At 43.8% G+C, this 14,948-nt stretch overlaps 1 protein-coding gene across 2 annotated transcripts in view; it reads right to left on the minus strand.

The window, feature by feature from the left end:
* The window catches only part of LOC127000338 (tropomodulin-like), a 116,741-nt gene extending 114,119 nt beyond the window's left edge, over positions 1-2,622 (minus strand). Inside the window, exon 1 of one of the 2 annotated variants that reach the window (XM_050863936.1) lies at positions 2,520-2,622. The gene's annotated coding sequence lies outside the window, so the exon portion shown is untranslated. The remainder of the gene's footprint in view (positions 1-2,519) is intronic. The other variant, XM_050863937.1, reaches the window with a different exon arrangement.
* Positions 2,623-14,948: the final 12,326 nt, after the last annotated feature.

Here is a 14,948-nt window from a genome sequence, read left to right on the forward strand (position 1 = left end):
GCTCTTCCCTTTGTCCCATGCTGATATTTACCTCTCAGAAGTAATTGTGCCCCATTAGCAAGGTAAATATCATGGTAAAGCTAGGGACAGAGGCTCTTAGTGACTACACAAATAACTAAAGGTGCTCGCGCCGGCAGAAATAATACCAACAGATGCCAGAAAAAAATGTTCGAGTGACACCGCCGCTATATATTCAACTCTTCAGCTCGAGACGCCCCTTGCGACAACCCTTGGTGGGGCCAGGGCTCAAGTAAGGGGAAGGGGGGCGGTACAAGGTTAACATACGTACTTTCAGGAGCTGCAGTGTCAGTCTTAGGTTAAAGTCTTTGTTTCAGTCAGACGAAAGAGACGAGGGGAAAATAGTTCGAGGTTTAAGGGAGTTTCATCTTACTTTCAAGGGTCGGAGCTTCAGTGTTGGGTCGACCTCCACAGTTCGACTCAACGGGTTTGTAAGCTCCGATACCAAACAGAGAATACTACGAAAACTCATTGTATAGTGCCCGGTGTTAATACAGACGGTAGGTAATCTGAGGAAGCTTCACAGGAAATATCTTTAGCATATGATGTTGAATAGAAAACCCGAGCATTATGGAGAATATAGTTTGGTTTGGGAGCTTACACTGACGCTGTTGAAATGTGGAACCTCAGCCGTCGGTCCATATTCTCAACCATTTCTAGGCTTAAGGGGCTATTACAAGGGGCAAATTTTCCGTGGATCTTCAGTCAAACCACGATTTCCGCTGGCGTGGGATCTCATATTTCCGTGGTTTTCTGACGTGTCCACGATCTTCCAAAGCTACGGTAGATTTCACTGAAGGACGACGGTATTACTCACCATCATCATCAGCAGCAATAACAAGAAACAAATGAGAACCACGCCAGCGGAAATCGTGGTTTGACTGAAGATCCACGGAAAATTTGCCCAGTGTAATAGCCCCTTTAACCACTCACATTTGATAAGGCTTTAGTAGAGATTGTGGGTATTTCCATGAGTAGTTATATGAGCCACTCTATACTAATCGCTATACGAGAGCAACAGTTAGCGGGCTTTTTTTTTACATCTTTTTATTGCCCTTGACAAAAATAATCATGAGGCTGGAAATCACTGCTCCTATAAAGAGTTGAGTGGCCAAAAGAGTGGTCAAAAGAGTGGTCAAAAGAGTGGCCAAAAGAGTAGCCAAAAGAGTGGTCAAAAGAGTGGTCAAAAGAGTGGCCAAAAGAGTGGTCAAAAGAGTGGTCAAAAGAGTGGTCAAAAGAGTGGTCAAAAGAGTGGTCAAAAGAGTGGTCAAAAGAGTGGTCAAAAGAGTGGTCAAAAGAGTGGTCAAAAGAGTGGTCAATTTCTGCACCGTGAATGTCAAAAGCACTCATCAGAACCCGACTATCTCCTTTGTAGCCTTTTGATATATTTGTTGTGAAAGCCAAAAGTGCCTGAAAATACGGACCCCAGTGTGACAAAAGGGAACGAACGGGTGACTCTTAAGTATATATTCAATAGCTGCAGGATAGGGTCTTCATCGATATCACCGTCGCCAGATTATCGTACTCAGAGCATGGTATTTACCGGTTTCTGACGCCTAACTATTGCCAAGGCACATCAGGAATTAACTATTTTAACGCTAAATATAAATTAATCTAGTTATTGAGGCCAAGGAGACAGTTATTGGGTCGGAAGTTGGTAAATATAAGAGGCTGAGTACGACAATCTGGCAACGTCGAATTCGAGATAAGGAAACAAGGGACGTACGACTTTTCAAGGATTAGTTTCGTGAAATTTATAATAACTTCGAGGGAGATTATTATAGGACGTACGACTTTTCAAGGATTAGTTTCGTGAAATTTATAATAACTTCGAGGGATTGAATTTTAGTCTCAGGTACAAGAGTAAGCATTTCAGTCTTAGGTCAGTCTTTGGTTCAGTTCGAGATATGAAACGAGTGACGAGTTTTCCTGTTGTAGGCTAATTAAGAGTGAGCGTTTCAGTCTTAGGCGGACTCATAAGACTGGAATGTGTCAAAAAAAGATATTGGAAAGGTGCAGGTGAAAGGGAATCCAGTCAGTCTTTGGTTCAGTTCGAGATATGAAACGAGTGACGAGTTTTCCTGTTGTAGGTTAAGAGTGAGCGAGTTTCAACGAGCGCAGGTTCAAGAGCTGCAGTTTCAGTTCAGTCTTTGTTCCAGTTCGGGAAATGAAACGAGTGACCTTTTTTCAGGAGTCAGAGTCGTGAGTTTCAACACATTTTCAAGAGCTGCAGTTTCAGTCTCAAGTTAGTATTTTTTTTTTTTTCATCGAGAAGAGGAATCGAGAGTGAATTTTCCTGGAGTAGTTTCAGAGTTTTTGTGATTTTCAGTCGTGTTTCTTTAGCCATGTCTAACACTTCCACTGCGTGCGTGCGTGCGTGCGTGCAAGTCAAATCATAAAGTCAGCGCACGCAAAACACTCAATTATTCACTGTATCTTTCTCCTTTGCTGGCCTCGCTTGACACACACAGAGACACACGGACGCGGACACAAACACACACTTCTCAAAGCCAAAACGTCAAAATATCGCGCGGTGTTCCCGTCACTCGGCTCTCCGGGAAGGGAATGAAGCACACAAAATTTCCTGACTCCCACCCACTTTCCTCCTGCCCTCCCCCTCCCCCCTCTCCTCTCACTCCCCTCCACCCTTCCCCCGTCCATGCCAGAAGCGCCTCACACCAACAGCACGTGAAGGCACAAGAACATTCACCCAAAAAACGACGGCAAGGATTTTACGGGCGATTGTAACCCAGAATTTAAACTATGGGGGCATGGCATGATGGACTCCAGCGAAAGATATATAGATAACGAATATATAAAGAACTCTGTATTTGTATTAGTGGGCCACACAGCCACGGCATTCAGAAAACGTAAAATCCGAGCGAAACCTGTACATCTTTGCAGCTGGTTTGGGGGTGGCCAGCTAGCGGCGCCGCACGTCAAAATTTGGCTCCACCCTCCGAGTCCTTGCGCGCGCACCATCCCCAGGTCCCGCCCATCTCCTGCGGGAGCCCCAATTTTGGTCTTCCACCTCTCGCTGTTGTCGCCTGTCGCCGCCGGGTTCCGTAATCATGGTATTCCGCGAAATGCTGAGCGACGCCACCCATGGACGCTCGGTTAAATGGCGTTCCGATGCGTAGAAATGTTTGCTTTTGTATTGGTTGTGAACGCGGATAAATTTACCGGGAGAAAGGCGACAATGAGGGCTATTTCTGTTCTTCCGTCTTTCCGTGTGTGTGTGTGTGTCTGTGTGTGTGTGTGTGTGTGTGTGTGTGTGTGTGTGTGTGTGTGTGTGTGTGTGTGTGTGTGTGTGTGTGTCCCTCGGCCGTGCACACAGGCATAACACATTCTATTAATACCTCAACACAAGCCCTTCGTCGCCTCCTTAACAACAGCTTTTTTTTCGCCACGCTCACTCCCGCCCCAGCCAGACCGGATATAATTATTGGGACTAATATTCTTGTTGCGAATATCCAGCCTGCTCTTGCTAAATATACGTGCGGGTGCTCTCTCTCTCTCTCTCTCTCTCTCTCTCTCTCTCTCTCTCTCTCTCTCTCTCTCTCTCTCTCTCTCTCTCTCTCTCTCTCTCTCTCTCTCTCTCTCTCTCTCTCTCTCTCTCTCTCTCTCTCTCTCTCTCTCTCTCTCTCTCTCTCATATAAGCTGATTTTTATATTATTTTCGTAACAACCAGCGTGAGGGACTGGCTAAGCTCGGCCAACACCCAGGACTACGGTTTGCTTGGGTTAGTTTACTCCTAATAACTGATATGCTCTGTTGTAGATTATTGCTGCTATCTCTTTTTCATCTGCAACTCCCCTTAATTTTTCACCCCTTTAATATATCCCTCCGGTGGTTTTCGTTACAACGCCATCTGTCCATTTCACAATCATCAAATAAATCAAGCTTCGCGTCAACTGGTAACTTCGCTGCTTCCCTGGCGTGTTCTCAAGCATCCAGTAAACTATCCTACATGTCACAGCGCTGACACATTCTAAATATATACACGTGGATGCCTTGTTTTTCCTTCCCTCGGGCCAACAACCTCGTATCTTTAACTATTCGTCTTGGCTTTCACAAAATTCACCTTTCCATTTGTTTACGGATTCCTCGCGCGAGCTGTCACCAACGGGGTTAGGCTCATGCCGGCGGGGGCGCGCAATGCCTGTCGCTGCGCTGTGTACAGGTGTTGGCACTGCGCTGCCTGTGTGTTTGTACTACATGATGTGTGTATTGGACTAGGTAAGGTAAAATTGGGGGTATACGCTATAGCTGCGCGTGGGCTAAAAGTAAATAAATAAATAAATAAAATAGGGCGTGTTCGTTAATATTGCACCTCTGATGTGTTTGTACTACAGGAAGTGTGTATTAGACTAGGATGTGTTCGTTAGTATTGCACCTCCTGTGTGTTTGTACTACATGATGTGTGTTCCTTGGCATTGCTCTGGGTGTGTGTATGACTGGATTAGAATGTATTACTTAACATGGCACTTATTTTGCGTTTGTTCTATAGGACAGCGTGGGTTGGACTAGGATGTCTTCCCCAGTAAGTACTCATCGTTTCAATAAGTACGCACCCTTACAATTAACTGTCTTCAACTTCTCAAGGTCCGCCGCACTGTTCCTTTTCCTGCAATCTTTTATCGCTGTTTACATGCTGACCGCACCTCTGAACCTGCTAACTGTATGCTTCCACCACTACCGCGACTTCGCTGCACTAGCCTTTCTACTCAAGCTCATTCCTATGCTGCCCAACTCCCTAATGTAAGAGTTATCCAGTATCTTCATTCTTATTTCCCTTGCGTTACTAAACTCTGGAGCAGCTTCCTTGCATTGTCTTTTCTCCTTTCGACGACTCGGACTTTTTCGAATGAGAAATATCAAGCCACCTCTCGAATTAAGATTCCGTTGCTTTTTTTCGGCATTGCTGGCTTTTTGTGTGTTTATTTGTTTTGCCCTTGGCCCATCTCTAGTGTCAAAATAAAAATAGAAAAAAATGAAAGGCGTGGCTTCGTGGCAAGCTTCGTGGTAGGCTCAGTCAAGGCCTATGCGGAAAGATCTGCCAGTCAGCATGGGCCTTGGGTCTATATGACGCCATTTCACAATAATTCTAAAAAAGTAATGGTGTGTTACTTGGAAAGTATTACGAAATCTAGTGATGTCACAGAAAAATACTAGGCCTAAATAACGCTAGGAATTCACAGTTATTGATGTCCCTATCCTTTGATATATTTGTAGATGGCCACGGATTGTCATACTGTAGTTCCCTAGTGAGCCACCGTGTGATCCAAGCCCAAGATGGGTGCTGGCGGGCCGGCCTGCACGCAGTGGTCACGCACGGTTTCTGCGTAGCCGTGGACGAGTCATCGGGTCCGTGCTTGCTGTTGAGACAGCTGCTCTTCGTAATACTTAAGAGTTCGCTGATAAGCGGATGCTTCGGGAAACTTGCCCCGCTTAGAGTAAACTGTGGCAAGACTCACATCCCGATCAGACACGCGCGTGTCCCTCCCTGGGCACGGGCTCAGCGCCTGCCCGCCCGCCACCACCAGACTCACTCTCCACTCAGCGGCAGGGACTCAGCATAGGGCGCTGCAGCAGTCCCGTAAGCAACACAGGATCATTCATGCTCAACACGCCCTACATCTTGACAGTTTATGTTCTGGCACTTCCATTTTCTCTGTGGGAGCATCACTTTATATATATATATATATATATATATATATATATATATATATATATATATATATATATATATATATATATAGATAGATAGATAGATAGATAGATAGATAGATAGATAGATAGATAGATAGATAGATAGATAGATAGATAGATAGATATAGATATAGATATAGATAGATAGATAGATAGATAGATAGATAGATAGATAGATAGATATATAGATAGATATATATATATATATATATATATATATATATATATATATATATATATATATATATATATATATATATAGATAGATAGATAGATAGAGAGAGAGAGAGAGAGAGAGAGAGAGAGAGAGAGAGAGAGAGAGAGAGAGATATATATATAGATAGATAGATAGATAGATAGATAGATAGATAGATAGATAGATAGATAGATAGATAGATAGATATAGATATAGATATAGATATAGATATATAAATATAGATAGATAGATAGATAGATATAGATATAGATATATAGATAGATAGATAGATAGATAGATATAGATATAGATATAGATATATATAGATAGTTAGACAGATAGATATACAGATAGATAGATAGATAGATAGCTGTATATGTCTATATATTGTTTTTGGTCTGTCTCCACGGATAGAAACAACACCGCTGCATCCTCCTCCTGACAAGTAACAGGATGTAATTATTTAGATAATCATTTTTCGAGCTCTCGGCGAGCCTCTGCACGCGCGTGCCAAGGTTGACGGCCGCCAGGTGTCTACAAGTGTGCCGCGGCGTGCCTCTGCCCCTCCGTCAACACCTTCACATAATATTAGTTCTCGTGGGTCGGGGCGGCAGCAGCCTATCGGGTATTTAAACGCGGCGTTATTCTCGCGCAGAGTTTCACGAGCGCGTGGAAGTGGAGGAAGTTTCTTATTTTCTACACTTCTCATACTGATCCAGTTACATTTCAAGGACGATTTTCAGGCGTTTTAACGGTACTAAGGATTGTGTACTTCCCGCCTTCAGACACTCAGTTATCAATTAAAAAATGGCGATCCGGCGAGCGAACCCAGTACGAGCGGGTGCCTCTGTACTGTAAAAAATATATATAATCTACTTTCCCCAATCCCTCGCAGTAAACAACACCTCTCCAATGTTCGCGCGTCACACTTTCTCCTTTCTTCCTGGGACTGGATCTCTCGCCAAGGGGACAAGGCTACCGAGAACGCTCATATCTAAACCGACAAAGGAAATGACGCAGAGAAACACGAACTAATCTGAGCCGCGGCGCGCGTCTACGTCTCCTTCTACGGGCTTTTCCACGTGTAATTAGCGGTTCGCGGTGACATTTAGGTTACTGTACCCAGTCCGCCTTGGCTGGAGCTCATTAAAGAGGTACAGGTGGTGCGAACGGGTACTTAGGTGTGTGTGTGTGTGTGTGTGTGTGTGTGTGTGTGTGTGTGTGTGTGAGAGAGAGAGAGAGAGAGAGAGAGAGAGAGAGAGAGAGAGAGAGAGAGAGAGAGAGAGAGAGAGAGAGAGAGAGAGAGAGAGAGAGAAGGAAAAAATTAACTAACAGAGGCAGTCTATATTTACGCCCCCTCTTAGACCTCGCAGTGAGTAGTCAAGGCCGACCCGTAACTAATATTAATGTTACCAAACTTAACCTTCCTAAGAGTTCTCACGTAAGTACTCCCAGGCTTGTAAAAAACGTCTTCACGGGAGCTACACACACACACACACACACACACACACACACACACACACGAGAGCTTTTTATCCCCACACACGGAGAGAAAGAAAGACCATGGGATTAAAAATAGGGGAAAAATGCAAATGAGAGAGAGAGAGAGAGAGAGAGAGAGAGAGAGAGAGAGAGAGAGAGAGAGAGAGAGAGAGAGAGAGAGAGAGAGAGAGAGTAAAGATAAATTAAGTCGAACATCTACCTACATCATCGTACGCTTTACATCTCAGCCGCGGAGTCAACGCCGCCAAACTCTCGTACCTTAATTGGCTACGACCTCACCTATGAAGCTTCGTGCCTCGCTGAACACACTTGGCATACGAGACCTCTCCCCTCTCCTTTCTTAGATATATGAGCTGTTCCCACACACGATGAGGAGTTCAACGCACTAATGCAAGAGTTAACCATTACCTTCACTCTTTGACCTCTTTCATTGATAAACATTTGGTATTATTATGAAATCCCTTAGCCTCTCCTTCTTTCTTTCTTTTCTTTTTCTTTTCTTTCTTTTCTTTCTTTCTTTCTTTCCTTCTTTCTTTTCTTTCTTTTCTTTCTTTCTTTCTTTTTCTTTCCTTCTCTCTTTCTTTCTTTCTCTCTCACTCTAACACACACTTGAGCAACATTTTCACTCTTTGCCGTCTTTCATTCATTAACATTTGGCATATGAAGTCCCTCTCCTCTCCCTCCTGTGATTTAATAGGTATTCCTACACACTCTATCTAAAGCTGAACACACCAATGCAAGATTTCAGCAACATCTTCACTGTCTGACCTCTTTCATTGATAAACGCCGAACATAACTGGCATACGAGACCTCTTCCCTCTCCTGCCCTTGACTTAAGAGGTATTCCTACAAACTATGCGAAATTCAGTGTGTCAGTGCAAGATTTGAGCAACATCACTCTCTGACCTCTCTCTCTGATAAACGCTGAACACGCTTGGCATCCGAAAGAAAGTTGGAAAGTCGTTTAGTCGGCGCAACATCTGTGGTCATATGCCGGAGAGAGACAGACGGGGAAGGAATTATAGGAGTGGGGAACAGACCCCAGAAGACGTGACACAACCCCCGATTAATACCTGGTACCCATTCCCTACGTTGGGTGGACAGGGGCGTAGGGTATCAGAAAAGGCGCCCAAATTTTTCCACTCCGCCCGGGAATCGAACCCGGGCTCTCTCGGTTGTGAGCCGAGTATGCTAACCACTGCACCACGAAACCCCCTCTTGGCATCCGAGACCTCTTCCTTTAAGTCGAGAGGTACTCCTACACACTACATTAGAAGTCAAACGTACCAATGCAAGAGTTAACAGTATATTCACTATTTCGTCCCATTCACTGTAGGCTGAACTCAACCACCAGATCAGACTCAGTACATCTCCTTTCTTTGGTTCAATAGATATCCCTTCCCTCTTCTTCCTTTAAGTCGAGAGGTACTCCTACACACTACATGAGAAGTCCAGCGTACCAATGCAAGAGTTAACAGTATATTCACAATTTCGTACGCTAAACACAACCACCAGACTAGACTCGCTACGTCTCCTTTCTTTGGTTCAATAGATATCCCTTCCCTCTTCTTCCTTTAAGTCCAGAGGTACTCCTACACACTACATGAGAAGTCCAAAGTGCCAATGCAAGAGTTGACAGTATATTCACTATTTCGTCCCATTCACTGTAGGCTGAACACAACCACCAGACCAGACTCGCTACATCTCCTTTCTTTGGTTCGATAGATATCCCTTCCCTCTTCTTCCTTTAAGTCGAGGTACTCCTACACACTACATGAGAAGTCCAACGTACCATGCAAGAGTTAACAGTATATTCACTATTTCGTACGCTAAAAATAAAAACACCAAACCAGACTCGTTACATCTCCTTTCTTTGGTTCAATAGATATTCCTTCCCTCTTCTTCCTTTAAGTCGAGGTACTCCTACACACTACATGAGAAGTCCAACGTACCATACAAGAGTTAACAGTATATTCACTATTTCGTACGCTAAACACAACCACCAGACCAGACTCTCTACGTCTCCTTTCTTTGGTTCAATAGATATCCCTTCCCTCTTCTTCCTTTAAGTCCAGAGGTGCTCCAACACACTACATGAGAAGTACAACGTACCAATGCAAGAGTTAACAGTATATTCACTATTTCGTCCCATTTCTTTCTTTGGTTCAATATTGAGGAGACCGGCCATCCGTCGCCACTCCGACCGGGTCGATGGATGATAGATAAACGCAAGTCGATAGATAACAGAGAAGGTGTCTGGGAAGGATAGCAAAGGGAAGGCATTTTGTGGTGAGTACGGTGTTTGCGTGTGTGTGTGTGTGTGTGTGTGTGTGTGTGTGTGTGTGTGTGTGTGTGTGTGTGTACTCTTGGCACGAGTTGTGACTATCAATTGTCACTCTTCGTCACGACAGCGCAAAAAAAAAAAAAAAAAAAGGTCAAGGTCACGAGAGAGAGAGAGAGAGAGAGAGTAATATAACTGAATTCAAGAGACACAGCAATGGATGTAACTCCTTTTAATGAACAAATGAAAAAAATAAAATAGCAAGGAAAAAACTCTTGGCTACTTTGTGGTAATAAAAAATATCTTAAAATTTATCTTAAAACTAACAAATACTTAGTGCCAAATCCCACTTTACGAGAGAGAGAGAGAGAGAGAGAGAGAGAGAGAGAGAGAGAGAGAGAGAGAGAGAGAGAGAGAGAGAGAGAGAGAGAGAGAGAGAGAGAGAGAGAGAGAGAGAGAGAAAGAAAGAAAGAAAGAAAGAAAGAAGACAGAGACTGATGTCACATATAGGTGTGTGTGTGTGTGTGTGTGTGTGTGTGTTCCAATGGGTTTTTTTCACTTTTTCTCCCTTCTACTCATTATTCTCTTAAAATATTCCATCCTTAGCGAAGTCTCTCTCTCTCTCTCTCTCTCTCTCTCTCTCTCTCTCTCTCTCTCTCTCTCTCTCTCTCTCTCTCTCTCTCTCTCTCTCTCTCTCTCTCTCTCTCCTTTTGTCTTTGTCACTTCTTTTTTTCTATTATCTAACGCCACATCATCATTCTTTGTCTCTTTTCCTCCTCTTCTGTGACGCCAAACACCTTTCCTTACGTTCCCTTCATCCATCTTTCTTCTCCTTCCTCCTCCGTCCCTTCACCCTTTTTTCCCTTCCTCTTACGTCTCTCTGCCTTCCAACCTTCATTTCTTCCACCATTATTTCCCTTCTCTTCCCTCCCTCTCCTCTCCTTTCCTTCCTTTGCTTTCAGTCCCTTCACCTTCCTCTCTCTTTCCTTCCTCTTCCATCTCTTCCCCTCCCTTTCCTCTCAGTACCTTCGCCTTCTCTCTCGTTCCTTTCTTTTTTCTCCCCTTCCGTGCACTGCCTTTCCTTTCCCTTTCCTTTCCTTCCCTTCGCTTCCCTCCCTTTCCTTTTATTTACTTTTGCTATTTTCCTTTCAGTCCCTTCATCTTTCTATCCCTTCTTTTCCCTCCCTTCTCCTTCTCTTCTTTTCCCTTCCCTTCCTTACCCTTCCGTACCCTTCGCTTCCCTTCCGTTCCCTTCCCTTCCTTCCCTTCCCTTCCATTCCCTTCCTTTCCTTCCCCTTCCCTTCCGTTCCCTTCCCTTCCTTCCCCTTCCCTTCCCTTCCATTCCCTTCCTTCCCCTTTAAACTCACCCACCCTCCCCTTGTGTCCCGGTGTAATGTGTTCTTATTCACTACACAACACGGAAGGAGAGGGAGAGAGAGAGATTTACATAGAAAATCAGACCACACAGACCCCATGGTCCAGACTAGGTGGTCTGTCCTTAAACCTAAGTGAATCTACACTAATCACAGTAATCAGATGGCTCCAAAACGTTGCTTTTCTACTCTAGTTAATATCAAGTTCAAGGAAGTGATGGTCGAGTTTGTTTTTAAAGGAGTCAATCGTGTTACACTGGACCACTGACGGTGGGAGCTTATTCCATTCTCGCACTACAACGTTGGTAAAGAAAATTTTGATGCAGTCTGAATTTACTTGTCTACATTTGAGTTTTATGCCATTGTTCCTCGTTCGCAAAGTGTCATCGATCATAAACAATTTTGTTCTGTCTACTTTCCTGAAACCATTAAGTATTTTAAAACATTCGATCAGTTTTCCTCGGAGGCGACGTTTCTCAAGAGAGAACATGTTAAGGGTGGAAAGCCTTTCTTCGTAGGATTTGTTGCGCAAAGAAGGGATCATTTTTGTTGCCCGACGCTGAACACCTTCTAATTTAGCAATGTCCTTTGCATGGTGGGGAGACCAAAACTGTACCGCAGAGAGAGAGAGAGAGAGAGAGAGAGAGAGAGAGAGAGAGAGAGAGAGTGTTCACTGAGGATGGAATATTTTAAAAGAATAATGGGTAGAGACGGAGATGAACACTGACGCAACGAGCAGTTTACCGTGTGCCCCTAACTTTACCTCTAATTCACTTTTTTCCCATTTTCTCTTCTTTCTGTCTTATAATAGTTTCTCCATTCCATCTCCTTCCTTCCCTTCCATTCCCTTATGTCCGTTTTTTTCTTTGCTTTCCTTTCCGTTCTCTTTCATTCCCTTTCTTTCCTTTCCCTCCCCTTCCCTTCCCTTCCTTTTTTTCAGTTCTCTTCCTCTCCTTCTCCCTGTCCTTTTTCCCCTTTTCTCATTATAAACTTTCTTTCTTTACCTGTTCCTTCCCCTTCCTCCTCCCTTCCCTTCCCTTCCCTTCCCTTAGCCTACCCATTGTTTACTATTTCCTATTTGCTCACCTCTTCCCTTCCCTTCCCTTCCCTTCCTCCTCCTTCTCTTCCTTTTCATCCCCTTCTCTTCCCTTCCCTCTTCCCCTTCCCCACTGTAAACTTTTTCCTTCACCATTCCTCCTCCTTTCCTCCTCCTCCTCCTCCTCCTTCTCTTCCTTTTCATCCCCTTCTCTTCCCTTCCCTCTTCCCCTTCCCCACTGTAAACTTTTTCCTTCACCATTCCTCCTCCTCCTCCTCCTCCTTCTCATTCTCCTCCTCCTTCAATCTGCTCTTTGTTCGCATGTAGAGGAATGTTTGGGTGACGGCCGAGCGATGACACACACACACACACACACACACACACACACGCAAAATTCCGCGAAGATAGCCAATGACAACAGAGACGTAACGAGTGTGTGAGTGTGCGTGTGCGTGTGTGTGTGTGTGTGTGTGTGTGTGTGTGTGTGTGTGTATGACCTCATTTAAGCGCCAACATACATAATAAATTCTAACTAATAATAACAATAATAATAATAATAATAATAATAATAATAATAATAATAATAATAATAATAATAATAATAATAATAATAATAATAATAATAATAATAATAACAATAATAATAATATAATAATAAAAATAATAACTATAAAGAACCAACAGAAATAAACGTCTCTTTTTTTTGGCATTCTTGTTATTCTTCTTTTTTTCGTGTTCCGTCCTTGGTCTGCCTCCTTTACTGTACAAGGAAGAATCACTGGCAGGAAGCTTGTTTAGTCTACGTAGCAGCCAAGCCTCCCCGCGCTGGTGACACGCTCTCCTCTCCCCTTCCCTTCCCTTAGCCAGGGTCATAATCGCGGACGTTTCTTCTTTTCCTTAAACAGACTCATTTTCCCTTATGGGGTTAATTGTTCCTACCTAAAGGGCCGCACTGCACTTATAGGTCCTTCTGACTGCAGTTTGGAATTTGGATGTTAACTTCAGATGCACTTTCAATGTTGCTATACAGAGGGCAGCACTCCACCCTGTCTTAAATACGGTAGAATCTCGCCATTGATGGTTTCCAAAATAACTTTGTCGACTAAAGATCAGTTAGAACAGATACCAAGTTTCTAAAGTAATGTCTGGATTTCCTCGAATAACGGAGTTTTGTCTTGATGAAGTAGTCGTTAGACTTTCATCTATTCTTTGGTCATATTAGAACCCCTCATGTATCACTCCTTATTTGTAGGGGAAATTATATGCAAATCGTTATGAATCGAATAATATAAAACTCACCTTAAAGGAGTTAATGAGGCGTTTGATGTGATGGAGGATCCGAGGTTTGCACGCACCGGTGGCGGCGCCCCACTCTGGCCCCTCGCGCCTGGCTCACTCACTCCCGCCAACACATCATCAAACCCGCCGGAGCCACCCTCACGCCTACTGGTTATAATGGGTAAAGTTGGGGGCATTCTCTATGGCTACTGACCAAATGTAAGCACAGCGTTGAGTGGTATCCTGGAACTTCACCGCACTGAGGAGAGTATCAAGACACCTCTCCACCCGAAACTGACCTCTCATAATTTTGGCCGCTCTTTACTTTCATCATTTTTAGGAGCAGTGTTTAGCGAGCGTTTGTTTTTCCTACACATTTTTTATGCCCTTGAGTTACTTCCTTTCCTGTAAATAAAATAAAATAAACTAATCTATCATGTGACCATTCCCGCAGAAAAATAACGGAGAGAGAGAGACAACACATGGGAGGTGGCAGCAGACACTACGCTTTTTGGTGCATTGTTGTCTCCTCTCACTAGCTCAAAAGTTCTCACGCTTCAAGATGTTAGACATGTGTGTGTGTGTGTGTGTGTGTGTGTGTGTATGTTGCTGTGTGGTAGTCTCACCTGTGTAGCCAGTAATTGTTGGCTTTGGCGGGTTTTATGAAGTGTTGCTGGAATTTGGTGGGATTAGCCAGGCGGCGTGGGGAAGGGCGGGCGGTTCGGGTCGTACTCTTTAACACTCCGAGGCGGCGCCCAAGCACACAAGGCTTTCCTAGGAGTTGTCAGCATTTCCACGGGTAGTTTTATAGTCCTGTAGCAGTTTGACCATTCTTCTGTACCGTGAACCCAAAACAACACTCATGAGATACGGATTGCTCTCCTTTTTGAAAATACTTGATGTGAGAGCCTGATCGAAGCGTCTGGGAATACCGACTTGCCTTGGCAGCACCATCTTCTTCTTCTCCTTTTGACCTGTAACGCTTTGTATCGCTTCTTAGTTCTCCCTCCTCTCGGTCCTCTCATTCACACACTTTGCTTTTCAATAGTGTTCACTGTTCAGTTGATGACTCATGAGGCGCAACGTGTAGCCTTTTTAACGGCATTTCTGTCAGTAGCTAGCATTAGTTTTTCACTGTGGGTTCTGCTTCTGATTTCTCATCTCTATTACCTAACACCTCTTCTAGCGTGTTTCATACTACTAATCTTGATTCAGCAAGGATTTGTTTATTATTTCAGCGAAGATGTATTGACAGGAGGGTTTCGAATGGGAAAATGGATATCAATATCATGCAAATAACGTTTTCGATAACAACGCGTTTTTCAGGCACCAGTTACGCGAAATCCCATTGAAAGCTGTTTAAAAGGCCACTATAGACGATATAGAGATGATTTCATTCGCTTATAATTGGAGAAGGCACAGCAGAGGGTTAACATGCAAAATCTCTCTCTCTCTCTCTCTCTCTCTCTCTCTCACAAAAAAAAAAAATTAACCACCATCATCACCACCATCACGTCTACCATTATACTGTATATAGCTCACTCCCTCATC

This window comes from Eriocheir sinensis, chromosome 18 (assembly GCF_024679095.1).
Source record: "Eriocheir sinensis breed Jianghai 21 chromosome 18, ASM2467909v1, whole genome shotgun sequence".
NCBI classification, from domain to species: domain Eukaryota; kingdom Metazoa; phylum Arthropoda; class Malacostraca; order Decapoda; family Varunidae; genus Eriocheir; species Eriocheir sinensis.